The sequence below is a fragment of the Carassius carassius genome, chromosome 43, assembly GCF_963082965.1.
Source record: "Carassius carassius chromosome 43, fCarCar2.1, whole genome shotgun sequence".
NCBI classification, from domain to species: Eukaryota; Metazoa; Chordata; class Actinopteri; order Cypriniformes; family Cyprinidae; genus Carassius; species Carassius carassius.
In genome coordinates this window covers 2,916,741-2,931,440 of record NC_081797.1, presented here as the reverse complement: position 1 = coordinate 2,931,440, position 14,700 = coordinate 2,916,741, and the positions used below count along the sequence as shown (strand labels likewise).

General features: G+C 35.8%; 1 protein-coding gene across 1 annotated transcript in view; it reads left to right on the top strand.

The window, feature by feature from the left end:
- The window catches only part of kcnq1.2 (potassium voltage-gated channel, KQT-like subfamily, member 1.2), a 148,109-nt gene that overhangs the window by 3,934 nt on the left and 129,475 nt on the right, over positions 1-14,700 (top strand). The window lies entirely within an intron of this gene.

Here is a 14,700-nt window from a genome sequence, read left to right as displayed (position 1 = left end):
ACAGACGACACTGTTGCATTATGGGATATTTCCTTCAGCTATGCACATGGCCAGGTGCCTCTGATGAATCTTATGCACTGATCCACATGCCAGTGCACCTTTTGACTCTCTGCATTCCCCGCGCTGCAGATGCAGATGTTTGGATATTTTATTTAATTAAGGGATGCGGCGACTGCATCTTTGAATTCACCTCCTTCTGCACTGTTAAAAATAACTGCTTAAAAGGTTCTTCAGAGCGATCCCATTGAAGAACCATTCAGTCAAAGGTTCTTTAAAGAACCATATCTTTCTTACCTTTTTATAACCTGAAGAACAGTCTTTCACCACAAAGTACCTTTTGTGAAACAGGCCTGAAGTGTTGGTGTTGTTGAAAATGAATGCCACTATAATTTCTGTTTATTTTATACTTACATGTTTTATTCCTGTTCCATTCTGAACAGGGTTATTATCGTTAACTAAAACTACCTTTTTTTGTTGTTGATTGAAATAAAGCTGAGTTAGTTGCCAAGGCAACAATATTAATATTGATTTATTTTAAGTTAATTCACTGGAAATACAATAAATAAAAATGGAAACTGAAGTAAAACTAAAATAAAAATAAATTATGTCACTTATAATTAAGTGCAACTTATTTTCCAGAAAATAAAGTATTTATTTTCCCTAGTTGATATTTATATTTTATTTTATGATGAATACAAGGTTTCAATGAACAGCATTTATTTGAAATAGAAATATTTTGTAACATTATATCTCTAAAGACATTATATAATAAATAAAAAAATACTGACCTCAAACTTCTGAATGTAAAAGGGGTCATATGATGTTGCTAAAAAGAACACTATTTTGTGTGTTTGGTGTAATGAAATGTTTATGCGGTTTAAGGTAAAAAATAACACATTATTTTCCACATACTATACATTATGGTTTCTCCTCTATGCCCCGCCTTTCTGAAAAGCTCATCATTCTGAAAAAGCAAGGTGTGCTCTGATTGGCCAGCTATCCAGTGCGTTGTGATTGGCCGAATGCCTCGGAAATGTGATGGAAATGTTACACCTCTCACCATACGGTCTCCCGGCCGGGCGAGACAAATCCAGTAAAACCCATTATAAACTAAGCATTTGCTGCATGCAGTGGGGACATAATTACTGATTATAATGACTTATACTGTCTTTTTATGCATTGTGTTGCATATCTTGCCTTGTAAACATAAAACCATGTCTGCATTTGTGATCTGAGAAACGACAAACAACAAGCGCTACTCTACACTGCTCAAAACTCAAGTTTGAATCATCAGTGGCAAATTCTTAAAAAGGCCGTGTTGCAGGGTAAATTTTTTTACGAATTTGTGCAATTTGCTTGATGGTAATAAACATTTAAACTGTTATCCATTGTATTTTATGTTGTTGGGTATCACAAAACGGAATATAATACGAAAAAGTAGGTACTATCTTACAGCAGTCTCCTTTCCCCCATAATGCATTGCATCACGTCACGTTGGGCAGAGAATTTACCAAAGCACAAGCTTTTCAGCGCAGTTTCCATGGAACAGCACCCACATAAGCACCTGCCAAACACAGCGACACACACACGGCTACGTTTGCAACAACATTTTCACCGGAGGAAGAGATAAACGCTTAGAAACGTCCATATAGCTAGCATAATGCCTACTATTTCTAGATGACAAAGACAAAGTTTACCAGTTCTACGACACTATGACAAAGGTTACCGGTACTTATCTGAACTAACGTCATGATCACTGCCACTAGATATAAAGAAAACGTTGATTTTTCACTCGGTGCTACTCAATGACAGTAAAAAAAAAAAAAAAAAAAAAAATAATAATAATAATAATATATATATATATATATATATATATATATATATATGTGTGTGTGTCGTTATTGTGCACTGCTGCTCGTAGACTAGCTCCAGTGCTCATTGCTGCGATGCTAAACGATAGCAACTCACCAGGACACTTCACCAACTCTCCACTCATTCTCTTCAGACCATGCATTTAATAAGCTTTGACGGACATCAGTTCTGGGCAATTCCTCATTTGCCCTCTCACGTCTGGCAGGTTCAAAATTACACAGCTGCAGGTCATCATACATGTTGGCTCTTGCCACCTCTTCCTCATCCCAGTCAGTCGCTATAACGTTAGTTCTGATGCTGCGTTCCAGGCAGGTTTTTGAGCTTGTATTTCATACCACGACTAACGACTTTGTACCGTTCCAGGCAAGTTACGCCAAACTTTCTGAGTGCAAGGAATTGTAACTAGATTTTTTTTTTTTATTGCAACGGTACATTGACCTAAAATCGTTTTTTTCAACGTGTGCCACTTGCATAAACTGCATCCGTAGGTAGTATTATCCGTAGGGGCTGTCATTGTTGTTTCGCGTGCTGTGTGACCTCGGAACTCGGAGTACATCGATCTAGTACGAGACACGAGTTCACGGGTGGGAAGTCACGAGTTTGATTGCCGTTCCTGTGCACTTTCACGGGTTTAAGGTTGGAAAAACACGGGTTACGGGTTGCCTGGAACGCGGCATCATACTAGACTGAGGCTACCTTTCCTCGACTTCTCCCCAACGTGACGTCATCGCCGAGTTGCATAAAAAAACGTTAATACCAAAAACTTAAAAAATAGGTCTTTAAGACTATTTTTTAGACATTTTAAAAATGATATACATATCTTGAGTGATTTATGTACCCATTAATCGAAAGTGGTGGTTAACCTGCAACATGGCCTTTAAATATAAAAACGTACTTACAGGCTGTGAGTCAGAATCACCAGACTGTCCTTGTAAAGTTGTTATTGCTCCACTTTATAGAAACAGAATGAATGCATTATAGGCTACTCTTGCAGGAAAGTAATGCACTCCATAAAATGCGCTGCACACATCTGAAAATTTGGGTTGAACTGTTCTGGAACAATTGTAAATACAACTAAACCACTGATTTCTAGTGGTGTCCATCTGGGGGCATGTTAGAATGAGGTGTTTTAGGGGTGTGTGGTTGACTCTTAACTTTGATAAAAAATATCTCTTTGGATTTAAGCCTTTAGTCTTTGCAGCTTTACAGATCTTCTTTATGCACCAAGAGCTTGTAACACTCTGAAGAGAAAGGAAAAAAATTAATCACATCATATGACCCCTTTAAAAATTCTACAATGCAATTTTGAGCACGTTCGACTTATTTTCCAGAAAATACAGTATTTATTTCCCCCTTTTTTGGAACACATTTAAGAACATACTTAATTGAGCCATAAAAATAATCAGTTCATCCCAAATAAGATGATAACTCATAGGCGATTTAATCCACTCCGGACAGCTGGATGCATGAGTCATTTTGAAACGTTTACAACTTGAAATCCCATTAGACATCAAATATATGATTGCTTTAGATGTTTTTGTTTGGCTCTATGAAGCGAGTCCACACTTGGCTGGGTGGGCTGCTAGTTTTGCTAGCTGTAACTGTCTCGGATTATTTGCACTAAGAGCGGTCTGTACTTACCGAACTACAGCGTACGGAGACCAGTGTACCATTTCATGCTTAAGTTGAGCTGTCGACTGGATTACATTTCATGTTCTCTTGTTTCCCTGTCAGGATCCTAAAACTGACTGCCATCAATAAGTAATCTCAGGCCAGAGCCGGGTCAGGTGGTGTTCATGAGGCGCTGTACTTCACAGCTCCGCTTTTACAGTCACACTCTTTATGTTTGTGCTGCTTCGGGTTGCACTAGGCAAACGGAGACATTCACAGGTTATTATCCTCACTGCTTTAGTGTATTTCTCAATTGGAAGGTGTATTTCCTACAAACCCATACACTCTCAGAAAAACGGTGTTAAGTTGCGACTGGAGCAGTACTCAAGCATTATAACCAATCACACAAGATTCTGATGAGCTTATGAATGCAATGGCCAATCAGAGGTGTTCTGATGAGTCATCGCTAAAATGCCGGTGCTTCCTTCACTCGTACACTTACTGAATTTCTCTTTCTGGCAAATTCAGAAACAACCAAGTGCAGATATGTGTACGAATCTTTAAGTAAGATATTGATTTCACAGTGTTAACAGTTTCAGTGATTTTAATTCAGTGAGTTTTTGAGAGTGATTGAACTCTAGACTCTCAGTGTAAATGATCTTTGATAATGTAAATGTTATTTGCTCTATTTCTGTACAATGAAATTCACATTTAATATAAAGTCAGTAATATTAAAATGTTATTGCGGTTTTTATGCATCGTTAAATAGATTACATTATTAGGCTACTTTGACCATCGCATATTATCCAACATAATGTGTGAAGATGAGAATCGAGATATTTCATGATATAGTTTGAATATTTCTAATAAAAATGAAAAAATACATAAATTATGCTTAATGGTAATTTGCCAATATGCTGTTGTGGCTGTTGTGTGTCAGATGACGACCCCCCAAAAATAATGAGTGCATGACGCCCCTGTCTAAATGGTACATATTAGGGTTTTAAAAGTACATATTAGTACCTTAATCATGCATATACATTTACAAGTTCTTTAAAGGTGCTTTAAAAGTACATATTTGTGCCTAAATGGTACCTATTAATAGGTGTACCATTTTCCTGAGAATGTATGAGTGGAAAAAAAATAGTTTGAATATGCATCCCAGTTTTTTGCAGTATGCCAAATGTGCAGTATATGATAGCATAATCCTCTGCATCACCCTGCTAATGAGTATTAATATCTTTGCTAAGCTGATGTATGACCCCGATATGAGGGGCATGACTCTGGGAAAAAGCCATCACCGGCTTTTCCTGGATGACCGGAAATCTGTAATCGCTGTCTGATAGGTCAGCAGTGATCTGTCCTCTGCAACCTTGAAAAATGTGACCTTTTGAGAAAAAGAAAAAGATTATTACCATTAAAGAAGCCTGATTTTTGTAACTATGTGTCATGCTGTTATTTATTTATTTACTTATTTTTAAATAAGGCTCTTCTGCACACCACTTTTGCATTTATTGATCAAAACAGTAATATTGTGACATTTTATCGCAATTTAAAATAAATGTTATCTGATTGAATATATTTTAAAATGTAATTTATTCCTGTGATCATTACTCCAGTCTTCAGTGTCACATGATCTTCAGAAATCATTCAAAAATACTGATTTACTGCTCAAGAAACATTTATGATTACTATCAATTTTGGAAATAGTTGTGCTGCTTCATATTTATTTGGAAAGCGTTATACGTTTTGTTTTCAGTATTTCTTTGATGAATAAAAAGTACAAAAGAAAAGCATTTATCTGAAATCTAAATATTTTGTAACATATAAATGTCTTTACTGTCACTTTTAATCAATTTAATGCCTCTGTGCTGAATAAAAGTGTTAATTTCTTCCAAAAAAATCCCAAACTTTTAAATTATGTTTATTTATATGACCATATTTGTGTCAGTTTTTATCTCTCTGTGAAACTGTCTCATATACTGAACGACATACAGTGATTTAGCTAATAATATTTTCTTTTTGAAGGCTTATTGTGATAAATATTCCAAGTGTGTCCCAAAATTCATGTCTGGAAGAAAGGACCTTGGTAAATTTTCCAGGCAAGTGTTAGTATAAATTGATATGATTAAAGTTGATATGGAAAAAAACAGTTGACATTTGCTTTGATTTGAATGGGTTGTCACATTAGTGAGGGTCAGATTAGTTTTCTTGGGTTGATTAAACCATGTATTATGTTTCCTTTCCTTATAAAGTTACTGGCCAACTAGCAAGCAGCTTTTAGTTACCTGCCAAAGCCAATTATTACTTTCATTTGACACTTAACAAGTCATGCAAAAAAGACCCACAAAATGTAACAGGACAGCTGTAAGAAATGATAGTTGAGATTTGATTTAGGCTAAATACCTATATATTATTTATGACATTGTAGATTTTTTGTTGTACACTGATCTTCCCTTTAAATGTAGTTCTAGATTACAATATATTATCAGTTTTAATGGACGTGATGAATGCCAGTAATCAGTCTGATTTTGGGATCTAGCTCAGTAATGCACCAGATGTTTTGTTTTAATCAGGTCTAGAGTTTGTCCTTCATTTTTTTAATTATTTTTAACCAGTGAGCTTGTATGTCCCAAGCTCGTGACGCTATTATTTGCCGGTGTGCCTTGTCTTCTTAACGCAATGGGAGGTTGATTGAAAATGGCTCGTCTAAGGCAAGGTTCAGAGGAAACTGTTATTGTTTTTTGGGCTAGGAATCTGGTTTGGATTTGGAATTTAATTTGGCTAAAGACGAGAGCCCTGGATGTGTCTGCAGGGGTCCATGGGATTGACAGGAACATAATGTAGGGTAGAGACAAACATCTGCACAAAGAGAAACAACTCATGAGGAGTAAAGGGTCATGAGGCCAAAGGTCAAACAAAACACGACCTTTCAGATGATGCACAATCTTAGACTAGATTACTCTTGGTTTAAAGCTGTAGTTTTTATTAATTAGACCATAGTGATTTTAAAAATCTATATTTGTAAATTATTAAATTGTTTAATTTACAATTTAAAGTAAAAAATGAAGTAAATATATATTTATTATTTATATTTAGGGATTTGTGATATTTTTAGATACATTTTAATAGAATTACATGAAATATTTCAATATATTGTAATATAAATATAAATAATAAATATTATTTAATAATTAAAAAGTACACACACATGTCATATGTAAATAAATAAAATACCAATGTAAAGTCTAAATTGATTGAATAACTAAAGTGTGTGAAATTGTTTTATTCAAATTGTTTTAAGAAAATATAAAGTGTGTGTGTGTGTGTGTATATATATATATATACACACACACTGTATAATATAAGTGTATATAAGTAAATATAAAGTTAAAGTATAAAGTAAATAATTAATATTTTCACAATCACTTCAAACTTCAAAAAAAAAAAAATTAATGACAGTTATACTGTATATTGTGTATATGTATATATATATATACTATATTCACTGGCCACTTGCTTGTACAGGATTAGACCCCCTTTTGTTTTCAGAACTGCCTTAATTCTTCATGGCATAGATTCAACAAGGTGTTGGAAATATTCCTCAGAGATTTTGGTCCATATTTACATGATAGCATCACACAGTTGATGGAGATTTGTCGGCTGCACATCCATGATGGGAAGCTCCCGTTCCTCCACATCCCAAAGCTGCTCTACTGGGTTGAGATCTGGTGACTGTGGAGGCCATCTGAGTAAAGTGAACTCATTGTCATGGTTAAGAAACAGTCTGAGATGATTTGAGCTTTGTGACTTGGTGGATTATCCTGCTGGAAGTAGCCATCAGAGGATGGGTACATGGTGGTCATAAAGGGATGGACATGGTCAGCAACAATACTGAGGTAGGCTGTGGTGTTTAAACCATGCTCAATTGGTACTAAGGGGCCCAAAGTGTGGCATGAAAATATCTTCCACACCATTACACCACCAGCAGCCTGAACCCTTGAGACAAGGCAGGATGGATCCATGCTTTTATGTACTTTACACCCAATTCTGACCCCACCATCTGAATGTTGCAGCAGAAATCGAGACTTATCAGATCAGGAAACATTTTTCCAATCTTCTATTGTCTTATTCTGGTGAGGCTGTGTGAATTGTAAATATAACTGACAGAAGCAGCACCCGCTGTGGTCTTCTGCTCATCTGTTTCAGGGTTCAACGTGTTGTGTGTTCAGAGATGGTATTCTGCATGTTTAAGTGCTTATTTGAGTTACTGTTGCCTTTATATCATCTCTAACCAGTCTGCCCATTCATCTCTGACAGGCATTTTTGTCCACACAACTGTAAACCCTAGAGATGGTTGTGTGAAGTGAAGTCACATTCAGCCAAGTAAGGAATTTGTGCTCTGCTTTTTAACCCATTCAAAGTGCACACACACATCGTGAACACACACATCGTGAACACACACCTGGAGCAGTGGGCAGCCATTTATGCTGCGGCGCCCGGGGAGCAGTTGGGGGTTCAGTGCCTTGCTCAAGGACACCTCAGTCATGGTATTGAAGGTGGAGACAGCACTGTACATGCACTCCCCCCACCCACAATTCCTGCCGACCCGGGACTCGAACTCACAACCCTCCGATTGAGAGTCAGACTCTCTAACCATTAGGCCACGACTTCCCCTGAGAGATTGTGTGTGTAAATCCAAGTAGATCATCAGTTGTTGAAATACTCAGACCAGCCCGACTGGCACCAACAACCATTCCACGCTCAAAGTCACTTAAATCCTCTTTCTTCCCCATTCTGATGCTCGGTTTGAACTTCAGCAATCGTCTTCTCCACATCTAGATCCCTAAATGCATTGAGTTGCTGCCATGTGATTGGCTGATTAGCTATTTGTGTTAGCAAGCAATTGAACAGGTGTACCTTATAAAGAGGATGGTGATTGTGTATACAGTATATATAAAATACAGTATATAACATTCATTCATTTATTTTTAAATATAAGATCAAAGCCAGTTTGATTCTTTCATATTTTGACTATTATTCACAGATGGTACCTGAACGGTTTATAGTAACAATTCCCTGCTACTCAACCTTTAGACAGATTTAAAAGGATTTTCAGCTTATGAAACATTATTACTCTTTCATCTATTGACATGGCTCTTAATCCAAATTTGAGAAAATGATGGAGGCCATATTTGTTCCATTTACGAGTGTAACGTCCTGCATCTCTGTTAATCCTGCTGTTGATGGTGTGATATCACAACATCTGGTCATTTCTGAAATGGATTAGAGGAGCATTTCTTTTTCCATACAGCGCAGCTGCAGTCATTTAGCTCATATGAGATCACTTATATTTTTCTTTTTAGGATTTTTACATAAGTTTTGAAACGTTTTCTGAACATAATCGCCTTGCTTGAATAGCATTGAGAGTTTTAGTGACAGAACTTTAAGAACTTTGGTCATAATCTGTTTTGGCCTTCTGATTATGGGCTCCAAACGGAGTGAATGTTTAAAAGCCATTGCTTTCAGTAATGTACAGCGTCAGTGTCCTTTGACTCCTTTTAGAGCAGAAACCTGATCGTGTGGAACCTTAATAAGAGCAGAACCTTACAATGCTGAATCAGATAGAGCAGAACCCAGAGCATAAACCTAATGAAAACCAAAAATTTGAAGTTGATTTTAATTTACTCAACCTTAGGCCACAAGATGTAGATGAGATTGTTTCTTCAATAGAACTGTAAAAAAGATTCATAACATGCAAGCTGACAGTTATTGTCATCTCAAGGAACAAAATTAAAAGCTGTGGCTCCTGACAATACAGTACATTGAGATCTTATGAAGCGAAATTATCCGTGGTGCAAGAAACTGAACATTATTTATAACATTTATTACCTGTAATCTAGACTCTCAGGGAAAAACAGCAAGAAGATTGCCTTAACATTATAATTCACTGATAAAGTAATGTTTTCTATATTTTCGGCTGCAGTGACGAAGTCAACGACACTCCTCTCCACAGTGGATGTTTACGTTTCATACAAATGACATGATCTGGAAAAAAAAATCATTTTAATTGGTTCATTTAAAAGTAGACATTTTCTATTGATATATTTTTCAAGTGTGTGAGTCAAACACAGAGTTGAGATTAATAAATTTTTTGACGCGCTTAATTTCACAGAGAACGAGATGGGAGAAAGTGCACCGTTTGCTTTTTATTTTACAAAAGCGCAATGTTTTTTTGTTATTTTGAGTGCACACAACTGAAAGTAGATCTTTTACTGATTTGAAAGATGGATTACTCTTTTCTGTATGAGCAAAATCAAGGGTGTATATTAAGCTAAATGCAAACGATCGCATCAGTGCCTCCAATTTACTGTTCAGCTTCCACGCTCAGCACAAACATTTCAGTAGCATTCTTGGAAAATGCAGAAACTTTACAGTTTATGTACACTACCAGTCAAAGGTCTCTTCTGCTCACCAAGCATGCATTTATTTGATCCAAAATACAGCAAAAGCAGTAATATTGTGAAATATTTTGCTTTCTATTTGAATATTTTTTTAATGTGATTTATTTCGGTGATCAAACTGTATTTTCAGTATCGTTTCTCCAGTCTTCAGTGTCACATGATCTTCAGAAATCATTCTAATATGCTGATTTGCTCAAGACAGATTTATTATTATCATTATCAATATTTTTTCAAGATTCTTTGATGAATAGAATGATCCATTATACACTAAACCATTCAAAAGCGTAATTATAGAAATTAATACTTTTATCTAGCAAGCATGCTTTAAATTGACCAAAAGTGATGCTAAAGACATTTATAATGTTACAGAAGATTTATATTTCAGATAAATGCAGTTCTTCTACACTTTACATTCATCAGCGAAACCTAAAAATATATTCTATATATCTGTTTTCAACTTAATAATAATAAATGTTTTTGAGCAGCAAATCAGAATATCAGAATGGTTTCTGAAGGATCATGTGACCGGATTAATGATGCTAAAAATACAGTTTTGATCACAGGAATAAATTACATTAGAATTTATATTCAAATAGAAAACAGTCATTTTAAATAGTAAAATATTTTTACTGTTTTTGGGGTACTTTGGATCAAATATCTGACTATTCAAAAAAGTTTAACTATATGTTGCCACAAATTAGGACCTTATAGATTAGAATCTTGTAGAACAGAACAGAACTAGAACGGAATACTAAGGGATCCTATAGAATTATGAAGAATGGCGCTCTATAGTTCAGACTCTTTAAATGAGCAGAGCCTCAGCTCAGGTGTCTCTCCGCTCAGGAGCGGTCAGTATTTGAGGATTTTGCTTACATGACATGACTGTGGTTTGAATGATGTTAGTCAAGTCAAGTCACCTTTATTTATATAGCGCTTTAAACAAAATACATTGCGTCAAAGCAACTGAACAACATTCATTAGGAAAACAGTGTCAATAATGCAAAATGACAGGCAGTTCATCATTGAATTCAGTGATGTCATCTCTGTTCAGTTTAAATAGTGTCTGTGCATTTAATTGCAATCAAGTCAATGATATTGCTGTAGATGAAGTGACCCCAATTAAGCAAGCCAGAGGCGACGGCGGCAAGGAACCGAAACTCCATTGGTGACAGAATAGAGAAAAAACCTTGGGAGAAACCAGGCTCAGTTGGGGGGGCAGTTCTCCTCTGACCAGACGAAACCAGTAGTTTAATTCCAGGCTGCAGCAAAGTCAGATTGTGCAGAAGAGTCATCTGTTTCCTGTGGTCTTGTCCTGGTGGTCATCTGAGACAAGGTCTTTAGAGGGGATCTGTATCTGGGGCTCTAGTTGTCCTGGTCTCCGCTCTCTTTCAGGGCAGTAGAGGTCCTTTCTAGGTGCTGATCCACCATCTGGTCTGGATACGTACTGGATCCGGGTGACTGCAGTGACCCTCTGATCTGGACACAGACTGGATCTGGTGGCTACGGTGACCTCAGAATAAGAGAGAAACAGACAAATATTAGTGTAGATGCCATTCTTCTAATGATGTAGCAAGTACATAGGGTGTTATGGGAAGTGTTTCCGGTTCCGGTTTACCTAATTAATGCAGCCTAAAAATCCTTTAACGGATTTGGAAAATTAAAGCATATTAGTATGTTATGTGTAAGCCAGGTTAAAGAGATGGGTCTTTAATCTAGATTTAAACTGCAAGAGTGTGTCTGCCTCCCGAACAATGTTAGGTAGGTTATTCCAGAGTTTAGGCGCCAAATAGGAAAAGGATCTGCCGCCCGCAGTTGATTTTGATATTCTAGGTATTATCAAATTGCCTGAGTTTTGAGAACGTAGCAGACGTAGAGGATTATAATGTAAAAGGAGCTCATTCAAATACTGAGGTGCTAAACCATTCAGGGCTTTATAAGTAATAAGCAATATTTTAAAATCTATACGATGTTTGATAGGGAGCCAGTGCAGTGTTGACAGGACCGGGCTAATATGGTCATACTTCCTGGTTCTAGTAAGAACTCTTGCTGCTGCATTTTGGACTAGCTGTAGTTTAATTATTAAAGCGAGCAGAACAACCCCCCAACAAAGCATTACAATAATCTAACCTTGAGGTCATAAATGCATCGATTAACATTTCTGCATTTGACATTGAGAGCATAGGCCGTAATTTAGATATATTTTTGAGATGGAAAAATGCAGTTTTACAAATGCTAGAAACGTGGCTTTCTAAGGAAAGATTGCGATCAAATAGCACACCTAGATTCCTAACTGATGACGAAGAATTGACACAGCAACCATCAAGTCTTAGACAGTGTTCTAGGTTATTACAAGCAGAGTTTTTAGGTCCTATAATTAACACCTCTGTTTTTTCAGAATTTAGCAGTAAGAAATTACTCGTCATCCAGTTTTTTATATCGACTATGCAATCCATTAGTTTTTCAAATTGGTGTGTTTCACCGGGCCATGAAGAAATATAGAGCAGAGTATCATCAGCATAACTAACACCATGTTTCCTGATGATATCTCCCAAGGGTAACATATAAAGCGTGAAAAGTAGCGGCCCTAGTACTGAGCCTTGAAGTACTCCATACTGCACTTGTGATCGATATGATACATCTTCATTCACTGCTACGAACTGATGGCGGTCATATGAGTATGCTAATGCTAATGCTAATGCACCATGCTAATGCACTTCCATTAATGCCAACAAAGTGTTCAAGACTATGCAAAAGAATGTTGTGGTCAATTGTGTCAAACGCAGCACTAAGATCCAATAAAACTAATAGAGAGATACACCCACGATCAGATGATAAGAGCAGGTCATTTGTAACTCTAAGGAGAGCAGTCTCAGTACTATGATACGGAAATCATCACATATACCATTTTTCTCTAAGAAGGAATATAATTGTGAGGATACCACCTTTTCTAGTATCTTGGACAGAAAAGGGAGATTCGAGATTGGTTTATAATTAACTAGTTCTTTGGGGTCAAGTTGTGGTTTTTTGATGAGAGGCTTAATAACAGCCAGTTTGAAGGTTTTGGGGACATATCCTAATGACAATGAGGAATTAATAATAGTCAGAAGAGGATCTATGACTTCTGGAAGCACCTCTTTTAGGAGCTTAGATGGTATAGGGTCTAACATACATGTTGTTGGTTTAGATGATTTAACAAGTTTATACATTTCTTCCTTTCCTATGGTAGAGAATGAGTGGAACTGTTCCTCAGGGGGTCTATAGCGCACTGTCTGATGCGATACTGTAGCTGACGGCTAAATGGTTACAATTTTATCTCTAATAGTATCGATTGTTAGGATTGTTATCTATGTTAGGAGACCACCATCAGTCAAAACAGACTGGAGCCGCTCGAACACTCGAGGTCAGCGTACATCTGGACATGACGTAACTCCAGACCGCCTTTGCTGCTTTATCTTTTGAAATACACATGTGACTTTTTGATCTCTGACTGCTGTGTGAGTCACATTGTGTGTTTGTCTTTTTGAGTTGGAAGGAGTGTGTGTGTGTGTGTGTGTGTGTGTTTGAAGGAAAAGCGCCTGTTTGTGCAAGTGTGTAACCTCTCATGTGGTTAAACTCTCTCACATCTGTCCTCTGTGTGTGGGAATCCTTACCAACACTAACAGTATGCTCATTTAAGAAACGCTGTTCAAAACCATCACGTTTTGCCTTCAGACTTCAGCCATCAGACTTTTCTGAATGACTAGTAGATTAAGGAAGTCTTGTCTAATTAGAGTGGCCGTGTTTTGCTGATGTGCTTTTCATTCATTTTAACTTAATTTTTAACATCTATTTGAATGTGGCAGGATGGAATTAAAGACAAATCAGTGCAAGTTAATTGTATTTATATTGCAATTCACAATCTCTCATGAGGAATTTAATTTAATTTAATTTAATTTAATTTAATTTAATTTAATTTAATTTAATTTAATTTAATTTAATTTAATTTAATTTAATTTAATTTAATTTAATTTAATTTAATTTAATTTAATTTAAAAAATACCAAGTGCTTGTTGTCTGTACTTATTAACCAGCCAAGACATCTACCGTTACTACTATTATTTAATTTAATTTAATTTAATTTAATTTAATTTAATTTAATTTAATTTAATTTAATTTAATTTAATTTAATTTAATTTAATTTAATTTAATTTAATTTCATTTCATTTTATTTCATTTATTTTCATTTAATTTAATTTAGTGAAAAAAAAGTTTTGCCTTAACAGAAAATTAGCAGAAAGTTCTTGTTGTCTATAATCATTACCCAGCTGAAATTCATTAATTAATTTGTTTGTTTGTTTGTTTTCCAGCTAAGACTACTATTTTTATTTTATCTTAATTAGTAAATTTGTTTGTACATTCTTTTTTAAGGATTGATGTCTAAAAATATGCCTTCATATATTTGTTTTTGTCCCGATGTGCATCTTAAAAAGCTTGCAGGATTACGGTTAACTGGATATCATAGAGGATTTTACATTAGAGGAGTTTATAGCAGTACTTTTTTGTTTATTTGTTTATTTTCCAAAGAATGCAAGGGGTTTTTTGAATGTGTCAATTTAAAATGTATACTGTATATTAAAGCAATACATTTAGTTATATGCAAATACAAACAGGATGTGACAAAGTGTTGAGTTATATTGCATTATCAAGGTAACTGCTGTATTGGCTCATAACTAGTTTGTGAATTGAGATGATTTGTGATCAGGGCCATAATGCT